General features: G+C 39.4%; 1 pseudogene; it reads left to right on the forward strand.

The window, feature by feature from the left end:
• Window positions 1-13,158: 13,158 nt before the first annotated feature.
• Window positions 13,159-14,500, forward strand: LOC147636391 (uncharacterized; annotated as a pseudogene).
• The last annotated feature ends 730 nt before the right edge of the window (window positions 14,501-15,230 follow it).

The raw sequence follows: 15,230 nt of genomic DNA on the forward strand, positions 1-15,230 counted from the left end.
TCATTTGTGATGCATTTATAATTAACTTGAGTACATTGAATTATGAAGTTGAGTACATTGAATTATAAAAAACAATAATTTACAAGATAAAAATACCATTAATCATGTGTAAAAATATATTATTTGTTATCCAATGCATCAGAATTGCTCTTGAAGGGCTGGGGAAGTTGTGCCAAAACAGTGCGAATTTGGGCTCTACAGCAGCGGTGCAGGCTCAAAATTTGCACTATTCTGGCATTGCTCCCCTAGGCTCCTAGGGTCATTTTTGATGCATTTACAAAAACATTGATGGTACAAACTAGAAAAAACAATAATATACTTGATGAAAATAAGTTTGCAAAAATTGTATTGTATTCATAATAAGAAGTGATACATCATCTTTACAAAAAGCTTTCTTGCAATATTGAGCTTCCTTCTCTTGTTATTATTGGGCAGAGTGTGCTCAAGGAGTGATTGGGCTATTTCTTGGGGATCCTCTATGCCTATGCTTTTGACTATACCTATACAAGCAAGAAGCTTACCACTAAATCCAGAACCAAAAACATCAAAGGCAAGGGATTTTTTAATCAGAACTATACATTTGGTGCTCTGTGCCATAGAGGCTACACGGAGCACCTTAGAGAGAGGGCTTTCAAAAAGAAGAGAGTGAAGGCAGATTGAGGGGTGTAGTCCCTATGGATAATGACGATGCCATCCACAGGAAGCTAACCAAGATAGTGTGCCAATGCAGCATCATGTCCATGGACCTTGGCCTGGTCTCTGCTTGCTGCCGCCTCTCCCAGCAAATGCCTCAATTTCAACCCTCTGCAATCAAGGAAAAAATAAAATATTTTCCCATACATAATTACAAATGTTTCTAAGCTGTAAAAGGTTGATTATTACCTCTTGCTCAATGTCTTCTTTTGCCAAAGTGCTGGTGGGGGCGGAGAGGTCAATCGAGACTTAGCCTCATTCTTTTTAGGTGATTTAGTCTCCTCCATGACTCCAGCAGTAGCAAGGGTATCCTTTTTAGCCTCTAGCTTGTCTTGTAAGGTTGTGAATTCCTTCTTTTGCCAAAGTGTTGGTGGGGACGGAGAGGTCAATCGAGGACTTAGCCTCATCCTTTTTAGGTGCTTCGGTCTCCTCCATCACTCCAGCAGTAGCAAGGGTATCCTTTTCAGCCTCTGGCTTGTCTTGTAAGGTTGTGAATTCCTCCATTGGAACTAGGGCTTGCTCCGCGGTCTCAACCATAGTTTCCTTGACCCAAGCAACTATCTCTGCGATAGATTCTCCAAGGAATAATATAACACTATCTAGGTGAGGATTGAGGTTGGGCGTATCAAGGTCCACCTCACATTGCATGCATATAATGCCCAAGCATTCATCCATTCTCAAGCTAGCTGCCTTTTCAAGGTCATGAAGAAATAAGTATTCTTCACCTTCCACCACAATGGTGCTCAAGAGATTTATCTCAAGTTCTCGTAGCACCTTGCTCTCCTCGTGTGGGGAAGATGGCCCCGCATATTCTACTATAGTGGGCTGTTCAGCTCCAAATTGTGCACCCTCTGGAAAGTGCTCTAATGCAAGCCGCTCTTCCACAGCAGCACTTGTTCCTACTGCCTTCACTTCCTTGTCATCCCTAAAATACCCTACCAACTGCAATGCATGCATCTCTACCTCCTCATCCGAACCCTCACCACTCGCTGCTAATGAGGAACGCAAAAGTGGCAAGCCATGAGAGGAACCTAGTTCCTGAATTGTCCTTCCCCAACCTCTTCACCTCTTGCTTATTGAAGGTACAGTAAGCTCCTGCGGGGATGCAGATGTCGATGAAGCGTTCAAGGCGCTGGATGTAGGGGCAGGCATATTGTTGAATGTACTTAAGCAGCTCAACAAGCACCCATCGATCATTGGGGTAATGGGGAAAGGAGATGGACTGGGGAGTCCATTTCAAGGAGCTGGATGTAGGGGCGGGCATATTGTTGAATGTACTTAAGTAGCTCAACAAGCACCCATCGATCATTGGGGTAATGGGGAAAGGAGATGGACTGGGGAGTCCATGTATGCAATCTGCGTCTCATAATGTTGGGACGACACAAGGGTGAGCGACTTTTCAAAGTCAACTTCATCACAAGCGAACATGACAAAGAGCTCGCTCTTGCCAGCCCACGGGGTGGTGGAGAGGAACTCACAAAAGTTTTCAAAGTGGGTAGCCATGTGAATGCAAAGAGATAGTGTGAGCTCGTGCTTGGTTTTTATCGCGTGAAAATGAGAAAGAAGGCACCTTTGGCTATTTATAGTTAAAATTTAAATTTTGGCCTTTTCACACTAGATCGCTCGACAAAAAATCACAGTTTGTAAAAATATTAAGATTTCAATTAAATAAAGATTGGTTAAAAAAGAGCCTGCTAAAAAATTACAAGCATGTCATCTAGTCTAAAATTGTTATAATGTCTTCATTTTTTGCCCCTATTGTGACAATTTCTTCATGTTGATCTCCATCTCCTTGTTGACTTGAAAGCTTGTCATTACCTTCACCTTGATCTTGAAACTCTTGCTCCTCACGTGCATCAGAACAACAAAGGCTATTTTCCCATATACCCAGTTCATCTTCAAGCTCTTCCACATGCCTACTATGTGTTGGTAGGGCTATGCACTGCTGAAAATTCAAGGTCCCCCAGCAGGGTGATTCCTGGGGTACTTACTTCTGGTAGTCATGAGTTGGTGATGGTTTGTGCCTGTTTAATATTTGTGGAATTAATTTAATTATTAATTGGGCTTATATTTTTAGGTGATGAAGATTACGAGGATTGATGAATAATGTTGAGGAGAATGTTTCTTATGCGCATCATATTTATTTTTACAAGTGTAGCTTGTAACCTTAGTAGTTGATTTTTCCATTTTGATACATTGGGAAAAATACATTTATAATGTTGAATTTATTAAAGCCTAAAGGCTTTACCCTAGCCCCAGTTTTTGGGACACTCTATTTTTGTTGTGGAAGAGTGTTGTGGAAGAGTGTCGTGCTCTCTAAAAGCACACTTTGTATATTTTTGGGGACTATGGCCTATTTTTGGTTGAAAGCTAATAAAAATACTCTTGTGTGGGGAAGGCCACGCACAAGGGGGGGGAAGATTGCACCGAGCATGTTTTTCTTGGAGCTAAGTATTATGTTTGCTATGCTTATGTTGAATTTATTTGATTTTGTTGAAACCTGCAAAGCATGTGTTTTCATGGTTGAATTTATGTGTTGAATTTCTCAAGTGTTCCACAAGCTATCCTAGAGAATGATTCCGTTTTCAGTGGTATCAGAGGTTGGGCTAGGAGATTTGTGGAAAGGTGGGAAAGGTCTTCATCAACACAACTCTCAAGAAAGTTGCAGGCTTTTAACCAGTGGGCAAAAGAAGGGTTTCTGGTCTTTAACCAAAAATTCAAATTCTCAAACTAGCTCTACTTCTCAAACCCACTTACCTCTTCCCAAAACCATTCTTCTTCATCAAAAAGTGGTTTTGCTCAAAGCTTCATGAGTTTCAAATCCAACCGTATAGATGGATTCCCCATAGCCAAAAATCTCATGTGATTTGCTCAATTTTTGCAAAGGTTCAAGGTAGAAGCAATCTATAATGGACGGACTGCATGCTCTGTGAATTTTGAGACATGAAAAATAAAGAAAACCAAGCAAAATTTGATGCGCCAAAATGCAGCCTCACGGGCGGAAATCAACGCCGTGTGCTTTCCAAGCCATAAGCTTAACATAGTTAATTAAGCTAAATTAAAAGCTTAATTAAATTCCACTTTTCCCAGGCCCAACGCATTTCACATCAACTTTTGGAGCTTTCACACTACCTATTTTCCTATTTCAAGGGAAATTCCAAAGAATTGCAATTTTTAGATTTTTGGGTGCAGAAAATTGATTTTTCAGGACTCAAAGAGGCTTAAAAAGGCTAAATAAATGCCATAAAATTCTAAAATAATTTCTAAAAATTCCCAAAAATTCTCAAAAGTTATTACAGAGGTTTGGCCAAGTTTTTAGAATTGTTTGAGCAGTGTTCAAGGTACAAAAAATTATTTCTTCATCATTTCGACCAGCCCAAGTCTCGTAAATCACTCGGAATTGCTTGGGACTTGTGCGAAACGAAGGGAATTCGACCCAACCATTGAACCAAAGTCTTTGTTCAATTTCAACACAAATCGAATTGCGGGAGAATTGAGATAAGTACAATCAATTGCTTTATTTATATACATCAAATAATATCAATTTTACTTATTTACATTGTTTGCATGAGCACTATGGCAAATTTTCGTATTTTACCTTCAATTCAAGAGCAACTCCAATCTCTACAACAACAAATTGTAGAAGAGAGAGAGATGCGAATTGAATTGGAGCGACAGCTCACGAATCGAAGACGTAAGCGTGACTCTTTGCCATCTTATGATGATGACGAAGACAACACCATCCAAAGAGCTGTCAATGCTACACTTCAAGCACAAAATTCACGGAAAGATTCTAAAATCAGTCGTAAAGCTTTTTCATTTCAGAATTATGATGGCAAGAAAGCATTAGGAAGTGAATGGGGTCTTCTTGGGCCCTTTAATTTGCCCAAGCCTAATCAAGGTGATTAAGGAATAGCCAAATGGGGGGTTGCCATGTGGACTGAAATGTTGGGTTTTTAAGAGAGGTGTAAGAGTGGTCAAAGGGTACACTTTTTCTCCAAAAAGGGGGGGGGGGGGGCAATTTTACAATTTTCGGACCTCCATAACTTCTACATACAAGCTTCGATTTGAGCGGAGATTATAGATCCGTGATCTACGCATCAAGAGCTTTGCATAGATATGTTACATGATATGGTTTTATCCGCTAGATTTTAAATTCCATTTTTCTCCCAAAATTCAAATTCGAATAAAGTAGCCGTTTTGAAGCTTCTAATTAGAAAACATTTCTTCTTAAGAGAAAAGGTTTGACTCCCTTAAATTGCCAAATAAAAGGACCCAAGAAGCCTTCCATTGAGGTCCTAATGATGCTCGAGTCCTTTTGGCATGGCTTAGTCAATTGGATGACTACTTTTCCGGGGAGAAATTTTTCGAGAAGGACAAGATCAAATGTGCAGCTAATCACATGGTGGATAGCGCAACTTTATGGTGGAGCATCATCAAGCAAGGACGTGACAAACCGGATTCATGGAAAAGGTTTCAAAGGCTAGTTGAAAAAGCATTTCTTACCTTCACAATTTAAATCTAAAGTTAGGCATCAATGGGATACATTGCATCAACTTGAAAAAGAAAGCATGTCTCAGTATGTGGAGAAGATTTGGAATACATAATTACTACAGGTACAGGTTGTGGAGAAAGTTAATGAGAAGGACCAAAAGAGGAAATTCATTTCGAGCCTTAAGCCTACAATTAGGGCCGATGTGAATATGTTTAGACCAAAAGAGGAAATTCATTTCGAGCCTTAAGCCTACAATTAGGGCCGATGTGAATATGTTTCGACCTCATTCACTTTCTACAGCTATATCTTTGGCAACAAATTTCGAATGCAAAAATGGTTTTCCTAGAGAGGCCAAGTCATTTGAGAGTAACCACTCTAAACCTTTTTCTAAACCTTTTCATGCTTCAAGAAATTTTCATAAGCCAGGGTTTGACAAAGGCAAGGAGATGGTCAAAGGCGTATCAAATTCAAAGAAAGTCAACGGTGGCAAGCCCAAAGGTCCTCCAATCAAATGTTTTTGATGTCATAAAGAAGGACATATAGCACCAAATTGCCCAAAACGTGCAAAGAATCGGACACCTGCGGCATGAGTCAATATGCTTGAAGGGGACAACAATGAAGAAGAATCGCTCAAGCAAGAGGGTAACTCTGACCCTGACTATTCAGAAGAAGAAGGCAATCCTCAAGCTCATTCGCTACTCAAAATAAAAGGAAAAATTAATGAGCATGAAGTTATTGTTTTGCATAACGATGGTAGCACTCATGACTTTATTTCTGAAAAAGGCAATTAGAGCTTTAAACATTCAACCTTCACCTACACATTATAGAGTTAAAGATGCATTTACTGGAACCAAGTATAATTGCATGCAAGAGGTGAAAGGTTTAACTTTAAGCATCAATTTCTTAACAAAAAAAAGAGATTTCTTAGTTGCACCTTTACAAGGCGTAGATGTAATATTGGGTATGCCTTGGAGACATATGTACAACCCTATTATAGACTAACACATAGCATTTGTGTAAGGAAGGACAATAAAAATATTTTACTCCAATGTCTAGTCAAAGGAGAGACGATCTTTTTATTGAGTCATACTCAAGCAAAGCGAGCTCTTAGGAAAAGGGAGAAGACTTATATGGTTTGGGTTAACCAACTTAGCGCTGAGTTTAACACATCCAAAAGTCCAAAACTTGATCCTTATATCTCCAAATTCAGGGATTGTTTTATGGAAGATTTACCTCCAGGATTACCTAAGTCTAGGCCTGAAGACCATAGTATTGACTTATTGCCAGGCAACTCTTCACCTTGTAAAGCTCCTTATAGAGTCAACAATTTAGAGCAAAAAGAAATCCAAAACAAATCGAGGATTTGTTAGAAAGAGGCCTTATTAGACCTAGTAGTTCACCCTTTTGGAGCTCTAGTCCTTCTTGTTAAGAAGAAGAATGGAACTTTCTAAATGTGTGTTGACTACCGAGCATTGAACAAAATCACTATCAACAGATACCCTATCCCTAGGGTAGATGACTTACTTGATAAGCTTAGAGGTTCAAAGGTCTATAGCAAGATTGACTTAAAGTCTGGTTATCATCAAGTACGCATGACTGAGTCAGACATATTCAAGACTGCATTTAGAACCCAGACTGGCCATTATGAGTTTTTGGTTATGCCATTTGGTTTAACCAATGCTCCAGCCGCATTCAATCGTATGATGAATCCATTTTCCTAAAGTTTCAAAGCTTTGTTGTGGTGTTCTTTGATGATATTCTTGTTTTCAGCGAGAATCGTCAAAAGCATGAGCAACACTTGGAGCAAGTGTTTAACCTTCTGAGAGAAAATGAATTGTATGTCAATCCTGAAAAGAGTTCTTTCTTTCAAAAAGAGATTGAATACTTAGGCCATATAGTGTCCAGCTGAAGGAATCCGTGTGGATCCTAAGAAGATTGAGTGTATAGCCTCTTGGCCTACACCTCAAGACATTCATGACCTTAGATCTTTTCTAGGTCTATGTAGTTACTATAGGAAGTTTGTCCAGAATTTCGCTTATATTGCACATCCTTTGACAGAACTTCTCAAGCGGACCCAAAGTCAAGATAAATCTTTTCTAGCACTCAAGGATGCATTAACTCATGCACTAGTTCTTACACTACCTGACTTTCAAAGACCATTCTTTGTGGTAGTAACTGATGCTAGTGGCAAAGGTTTTGGTGCTATGCTTATGCAAGACAACCATCCTATTGCCTATGAAAGTCAAAAGCTAAAACCTATTGAAACAAATTAAAGTACATATGACAAGGAATTAGCAGTAGTTGTGCATTCCTTGAAGATTTGGAAGCATTACCTAATGGGTTCAGAATTTCTTATCAAGATTGATCAACAAAGCATTAGGCATTCGCTTTCTCAACCCCTTATTTTAGATAGGCACATCAAATGGGCATCTTTCATACAAAGTTTCCAACCCATGATTCAATACCAGCCTGGAAAGGAAAACGTTGTTGCCAATGCTTTAAGTAGAAGACCACATATCAACAACATTTCCGCTATTGAAAGTGAACCATTTGTACTTATGAAAGAAACTTATAAAGTAGATCCAGATTTTTCTGAGATATGGATCAAATTGCGTGAAAACAATTGGACACCTCAAGGAAATTATTCTCATAATGATGGCTATCTTTTCTTTGAGAAAAGATTATGTGTTACTCAACCCTATAGACAACTTGTCTTGGAAGAGATGCACCAACCACCATTCATGGGACATAGAGGAGTTTCCGCAACACTTCAAGTAGTTTCTTGAGAATTCTTTTGGCCTCATTTGCAAAATGATGTAGCAAAATTTTTAGCTGTGTAACATTTGTCAAGCAATTAAAAGCTACAAAGGCAAAGCTTTGGGATTGCTTATGCCTTTACCCATTCCAGACCGACCATGGGAACAAGTGTCTATGGACTTCATTACAGGCTTTCCTACTATGTCCAGTCATCATGATATGATATGGACAATACTGGATAGGTTTAGTAAGCAAGCCTATTTCATTCCATGTAAAAAGACATTCACTTCTCATCAGCAAGCTGCGACCATATTTGTCAAGCAAATCTTTGTTCATCATGGTCTACCCAAAGTGATAGTTTTTGATAGAGATTCCAAATTTTGTAGTCACTTTTGGATTGCTCTTTTCTCAAACTTTTGGATTGCTAAGTTAGATTTTTCTATGGCTTTTCATCCTGAATCAAATGGACGGACCGAAGTCACGAATAGCACGGATATGCTTAGAGCCTATGTTTCCCATTAACCTAGTTCATGGGATAAGTACATACATCTACTCCAATTTGCTTATAATAATACTCCTCATTCTGCTACTGGTCGAGCACCATTTGAGATTATCTATGGTAGAGCTTTGCCTATTCCGGCTACTAGACTCTCCCATACGATTGAAGCTGCTGACCAATATACTCGAGACTTTGATCGCATTTTATCTGAAGTGCGTGATTGTATTGCAAGAGCTCAAGAGAAGTATACATTTCAAGCAAATAAGAAGCGTAAAGATTTTTCATTCCAAGAAGGTGATTATGTACTTTTGAGAATTGAGAAGAGATGATTGAAGAGTGTGGGAAAATTCCCTGCAGTTAAACTTGCACCTAGATACTATGGACCATAAATTAAAATTATTAAAAAGATTAACGATGTGGCCTATAGACTAGAGTTGCCATCTAATTGGAATATCCACAACTCTTTCCATATTCATCTCTTCAAACCCTTTCGAAACCCTTTCGAGGAACACTTCCTTCTCACCCAATTTATGAGGAACCACCTCTTGTTGAAGGAGAGGAAGAAGTCTTAGTTCTTGATGCTATTATTTATCATCAAGAGATGACAACAACAAGAACCGAGAACCAATACATCAAATATCTTTTGACATTCAAAAACCATCCTCAAGAAGATGCAAAGTGGATGCCCGAGAAATTTTTCCGAGCTTATCCTGAGATCCTTCATTCTTTTCAAACCCAACAAACCGGCAATTGAGGGCAATTGCAAACTTAAGCAAGAGGGATGTCATGAGAATATATTTTAAGTCCTCTTTAAGAATATTATTTTCCCCTCTTGAGTAATTTGGGGATGCCTAGGTTACTCTTGCGTCATGTCGGCTAGGTTAATATCGTGGGTCACCGTGACACCACTATAAATATTAATATGTGCTATATACGACTTATACTTGGGGCAGCCTATGATTATTTCAGTTAGGTTTGTATGGCAGGGTGATTCCTGGGGTACTTTCGCCTGGTAGTCATATGACTTGGTGATGGTTTGTGCTTGTTTAATATTTGTGGGATTAATTTAATTATTAATTGGGCTTATATTTTCAGGTGATGAAGATTACGAGGATTGATGAATAATGTTGAGGAGAATGTTTCTTATGCGCATCATATTTATTTTTACAAGAATAGCTTGTAACCTTAGTAGTTGATTTTTTCATTTTGATACATTGGAAAAAATACATTTATAATGTTTAATTTATTAAAGCCTAAAGGCTTTACCCTAGCCCCAATTTTTGGGACACTCTATTTTTGTTGTGGAAGAGTGTCGTGCTCTCTAAAAGCACACTTTGTATATTTTTGGAGGCTATGGCCTATTTTTGGTTGAAAGCTAATAAAAATACTCTTGTGTGGGGAAGGCCACGCACAAGGGGGGGGGGAAGATTGCACCCAGCATGTTTGTCTTGGAGCTAAGTATTATGTTTGCTATGCTTATGTTGAATTTATTTGATTTTGTTGAAACCTGCAAAGCATGTGTTTTCATGGTTGAATTTATGTGTTGAATTTCTCAAGTGTTCCACAAGCTATCCTAGAGAACGATTCCGTTTTCAATGCTTCTCAATGGTAGTCTCTTAATTCAAAGCTAAACTCTAGGCTTGATAAGATAGAGATTAAGAAAATGGTATTTTTTATGATTTTGTGTTAACAAAATAATGGTTAATTCTTTTAGATTATTTATAAGTAGTTAAAAACTACTTTAATTGATTCTAAATGAGAAATAGATTATCCTATCAATTTGGGAAAAGAGAAATCTAGCGGGATAATCATAATTAAGTTTATGATTATGGTTAAAATTATGATTTAAATTCATAGTTTGATTTTAAGCATAAAAGAGGAACTACTATCATATTTTCATTACAAGCTTTTATTCTTTAGAAAAAAATTAAAAATTATCAGTAATAGCAGCGAAGCTATAGAAAAATTTTCAGAAAATAATAAATATCTTATTTTTATGCATAATGCTAAAAGAGGACTTCCTACCATATTCTAGGATTGGACATCCTATGCAAAAAGAATGATTTTCATCATATCCATGAGAAATATTTTTTTTGTAATTATGCACAATTAATTGATTATGAGAAAAGAGTAAATTTTGGTAAATTTATTTTTATACAAAAAGAGAAATTCCCATGATATTTGAGATCCAAGTAATTAAATGGTAAAAGAGAAATTTTTGGTAAATTTATTTTTATGCAAAAAGAGGAATTCCCATGACATTTGCGATCCAAGTAATTAAATGGTAAAAGAGAAATTTTTGGTATAATTCAAATTATGAGTATTTATCAAAAGTGAAATTTTGAGCATTATTAATTTTATTGGGAAATATGGATAGAATTGATTTTCATAAATCCCATGAATCTTTTACTCAAAAAAGTGTATATTGAATATATTTCACTTGGAAAATTTGAGAAAGAATAAAAAAATAATGGCCATTAAATTTTCCTCTCCCCAATCCCCCCACCCCCCACAAAGCGTTTCCAAGTGTCAAGGCACTTTGGTGTTTTTGGGGATAATATGGAAAGCTCTTCACATACATCTCCCTGGCTCCTCTCTCTCTCTCTCTCTCTCTCTCTCTCTCTCTCTCTCTCTCTCTCTCCTAACCAAACCCCATTTAAAAAAAACCATACTTAATGATGTGCATATGTTTACATTAGCATTAAGTATTGATTTGAATTTTCCATAGGCCTTTTATGTATGTGTTAATAGTATATCTTATCATTTTGTTTTCTTGATGAATTACTAGAAGTGTCTGCTAAACTCGGGGGGTGCACTACTAAGAAACCCTATGTATCATATGCATTCAAAGGGCATTTACAAAACCCCTCACTCGTGAATTTTTTATAATAAAATGGGCCCTTTTTCTTTATGGGCTTACGGATTTTTCTCTCAAAATTGATAAAAAAACCCCTTTTGTAAATTTACCTTAAATTTTTGAATTAAAAAACCCCTTCATTTGAACTCATGTGCTATACTTAAATATTTTTAGATGAACCCCCTGAGGTCCTAAAATAATGGTCATTAAATTTTCTAATGAGTAGACTCACAAACAAACACATTAATACTTGCTCTATCCATGCTATCTAGTCTTCCATACTTATGGATTTGTCCCAGCATCAACAATAGGAGTCCAAGGAGAAGGCAAGAATGGTGAAAAGGTAGATCTTGTGAGGGTTGTGTACCAAGGCAATGCCAGAGCATACACTCACATAGTGGTGGAGAAAGCTTTTGGTGGCACTGTGGAGGCCATTCCCAGGGAGTTTAAGGTAGTGTTCTACACTATGGAGTTATGGTTGGTAGGTCGGGTGGTGCTCCCATCCTTAACACAGTCTAGTTTCTTCTCTCCACATCGTGGCGAGCTTCCTTGGTAGGTCCAACATTGCATCCTCGCATATCCTTGCACTAGCAAGGTGCACCTCTGCCTACCAAATACAAGCCCTCTCGCACTGCTAGCACATGAGCCAAGCTAGGATTCTTCGATGAATCCTTCCAGTCCATAGAAGACAACACCTCCTTTGGAACCCACTTCTAACACTTCCTAGGAAGACCCAATGGCTATCATCGCCTCCTTCGAAACCACCCATGTCTTTGGTTCTCACCCATGGCATCCAAGATAACCCTCGAAACATCACTCACTTCCTTCAACTTGCCATAGACCCCCAGCTACCTTGCATGGCCTCCCTACCTTGCAAGTAAAGTGAGGCTTTTGAGGTTACAAGACGGGGGTAGCCATTGGGTGTGGCAAGCAGATCCAAGACAACCCCCCTGACACATCACTCAACCCCCCTGACACATCACTCACTTCCTTTAGCTTGCTAAAGGCCCCCACCTAACCTACATGACCTCCCTACCCTGCAAGCAAGGTGAGGAGTGGAGCTTGAATTTGCACAAGAGACGAGGATAGCCATCACAATGATTGAAGAGGTGCTCCTTGCTAGAGAAGTCAAATAAAATCAGATTACCAAGCAAGCCCAACATTTCATTAACCTTTATTTATCCAAGTTAGTATAATATATCTTTCCTAAGATGTTCATATGATTCAAAATTTCAAGCAATTATTTCTCATCTTATTGATTGTTAATTGGGTTAGAGTCTTGAGTGTATCCTCTTGGATTTCAAGTCGTGCAACCTTCTGCCATGATTATTTCATCGCGTTACATTTTTTATTTCAATTGGAGTTTTGTTTTTAACAAGGCTAGTTAGCCTCACTAATTTTTGTTCTTATTTTACGACACCATCTTATAGAGCATACGTGCTACAGCCTTCAAACTGTTTTTATGAGAAACCATAAATTACACATGAAGATGTAATAATGTGTAGGAAATGAAACGTAGGAGACAGAGGTAGGGACTCGGAGGGAGATTGAAATAGATTTTTATAGGGTTGCTGTGCCCATTAGGGTCGCACCCACTCATCAAAATTGATTAATCATTGACATTTATTTAATCAGCTAGTAATAAAACGATTATCTCTATACAAACTACAATCTTTTTGTGTAGATAATGTCTTTTTTTTTTTTGGAGGAGTAAGGGAAAAGGGGCGAGACATTAGCTAGAAATTAAAGTGGAAAGGTCGGTCGTCTCCAATTTGGTGGAGGGTCTCTTATCTGGGTGAAGGGCTTCAAGGGCCGTTGTGGATGTGTGTGGGAGGGGGGGGATCTGGTCCGCAAGTATACTCAGCGTTATCACACACTGCAGCTCAAAGCTCAAGCCGAAGGATCTCTACGCAACTACCATGGCTCTTCTTGCCGCCTCATCTAGCCTTTCCTCTCTTTCCCTTCGCTGTGCTCAGTTTATTGCACCGTTGCCAAGTGGTACCCAGTCTTCTCGAACAGTCGCAACATCTTCTTCTGCATCCTTGCTCTCCAATAACTCCACAATTTGATCTTTCTCTTTCCCGGCATCATGTGGAAATGGGCGGTTCAGCTCTGGCAGGAGCTTTGTTTGCAGCGTTGGTTTCTTCCGACTCGGCCATTGCCGCTCAGGAGGTGATGAACATTGCTGCTGGGGATGACAAAGAGGGCTAGGCTTGCTATTAACGCTAGTACCAGCAGTAGCGTGGGTGTTATAACATATTGCAGCCAGCTCTGAATCAGATCAACAGGATGAGGAGCGCGAAGGGGTTATCCGCAGGGCTGGGATCGGGCGCGGCCGCGTCACTGTTAGCCGCGTCGCGTGCAGACGCAGCGCAAGAGATGGCCGTACTGGCGGCAGACTGACTCGCGTGGTTTACTTCTGCTTATTGTGCTGGTGCCCGCGGTGGGTTGGGTGCTCTTCAACATACTGCAGCCGGCTTTGAACCATCTCAGCAAGATGAGGTCGTCCAGGGGGATAGTAGGCGCCGTAGGATTGGGAGCAGCGGCGTCGTCGCTGATCTTTGCAACGTCTCAAGCAGATGCGGCCGTTCAAGAAGTGGCGTCGCTCTCCGACGGCACCAGCGACGCGAGGGGCTTTCTCCTCTTGGGTGTGCTAGTCCCTGCTGTCGGATGGGTTCTCTTCAACATCCTGCAACCAGCGCTCAACCAGATCAACAAGATGAGAATGTCTAAGGGCTTAATCGGAGCCGTTGGCCTTGGTACTGCTTCTGCACTCTTTTCCTCGCATGCCGATACCGCCCAAGAGCTCGCCAACCTTGCCGACAATGATTCCCGAGGTACCCTCCTCCTTGCCGTCCTCATTCCTGCCGTCGCTTGGGTTCTTTTCAACATTCTCCAGCCTGATCTCAACCAAGTGAATAAAATGCGAGCTCAGAAATGAGCTTGTTGGGTGCTCTGTGGTATGTATGTTATTCATCTCCGTGAAATGGAAACCTGTGATTTCCTTGATTGGATTTACTTGGAGGTTGAGAGGAGTAATCGGATTGTTTTCTTGGTAGGCCTAAACGGAACGCTGTACGGTTGTGCAAAACCAATCGTCACTAGAAAGCTAATTTACTCTGAAAGTTTAGTCCTACCTCGCCAAGAAGTAACATCATGACTCATGAGCTTTCAGAGCCTGATCAGCGGGTGAGGCTATAGGGTGCTCAACGGTTTAACTGTTTAAACGACTCGTTTCACTGTGAGCTTCGTTTATACCACATTGACAGCATACTCTCTTTCATCTATGCCCTTAAAAATTTTCCACGAACATCTCTTACCCAAATCCTAGTTGTGCAAAACAAATACACTTTTGGTAAAAGAGGCATGGAAGAAGGTATACATAATAAGGCCATCAAGAAGGTTTTGTCTAATACACAATTGTGTGAGAGCAAGAAAGAGACTAACTTGAAATTCATTCCAAATTCACGCGAGGTAGGGAAACAGTTCTTTGTTGCAAGATAATAGATCGCGGTTGAGTTATGTAATTTTTGAGAGTCAGAGATGGAGGCACACACAAGAACACACTCACCCACACAGATGCGCATACTCCCTATATATATATATATACTGGTACTCAACCTGCGCGTTGCTACGGCATGTAAAAGACATTAAGAAGCAAAATGCAGGAATGAAAGTTGAAATACAAAGGATCAAATTAGGAATGGAAGCTGGAATATAAAGGGTCAAATCAATGGGATTTCTTCCTCTTATAAATCTAGGATTTCTTTTTTTCTCAACTCTTCTTGTGCCTTGGTTGTCCATGGTTAATATGTAATACACACACACACACACACACACACACACACACATAGAGAGAGAGAGATTTTGATTATAATATGTCAAGACTAATCATTGCATGTTGTAAGATCCCCCTTCCATTATCCTAA

This window comes from Cibotium barometz, chromosome 8, assembly GCF_041138505.1.
Source record: "Cibotium barometz isolate CiBa-2024 chromosome 8, ASM4113850v1, whole genome shotgun sequence".
Lineage (NCBI taxonomy): Eukaryota > Viridiplantae > Streptophyta > Polypodiopsida > Cyatheales > Cibotiaceae > Cibotium > Cibotium barometz.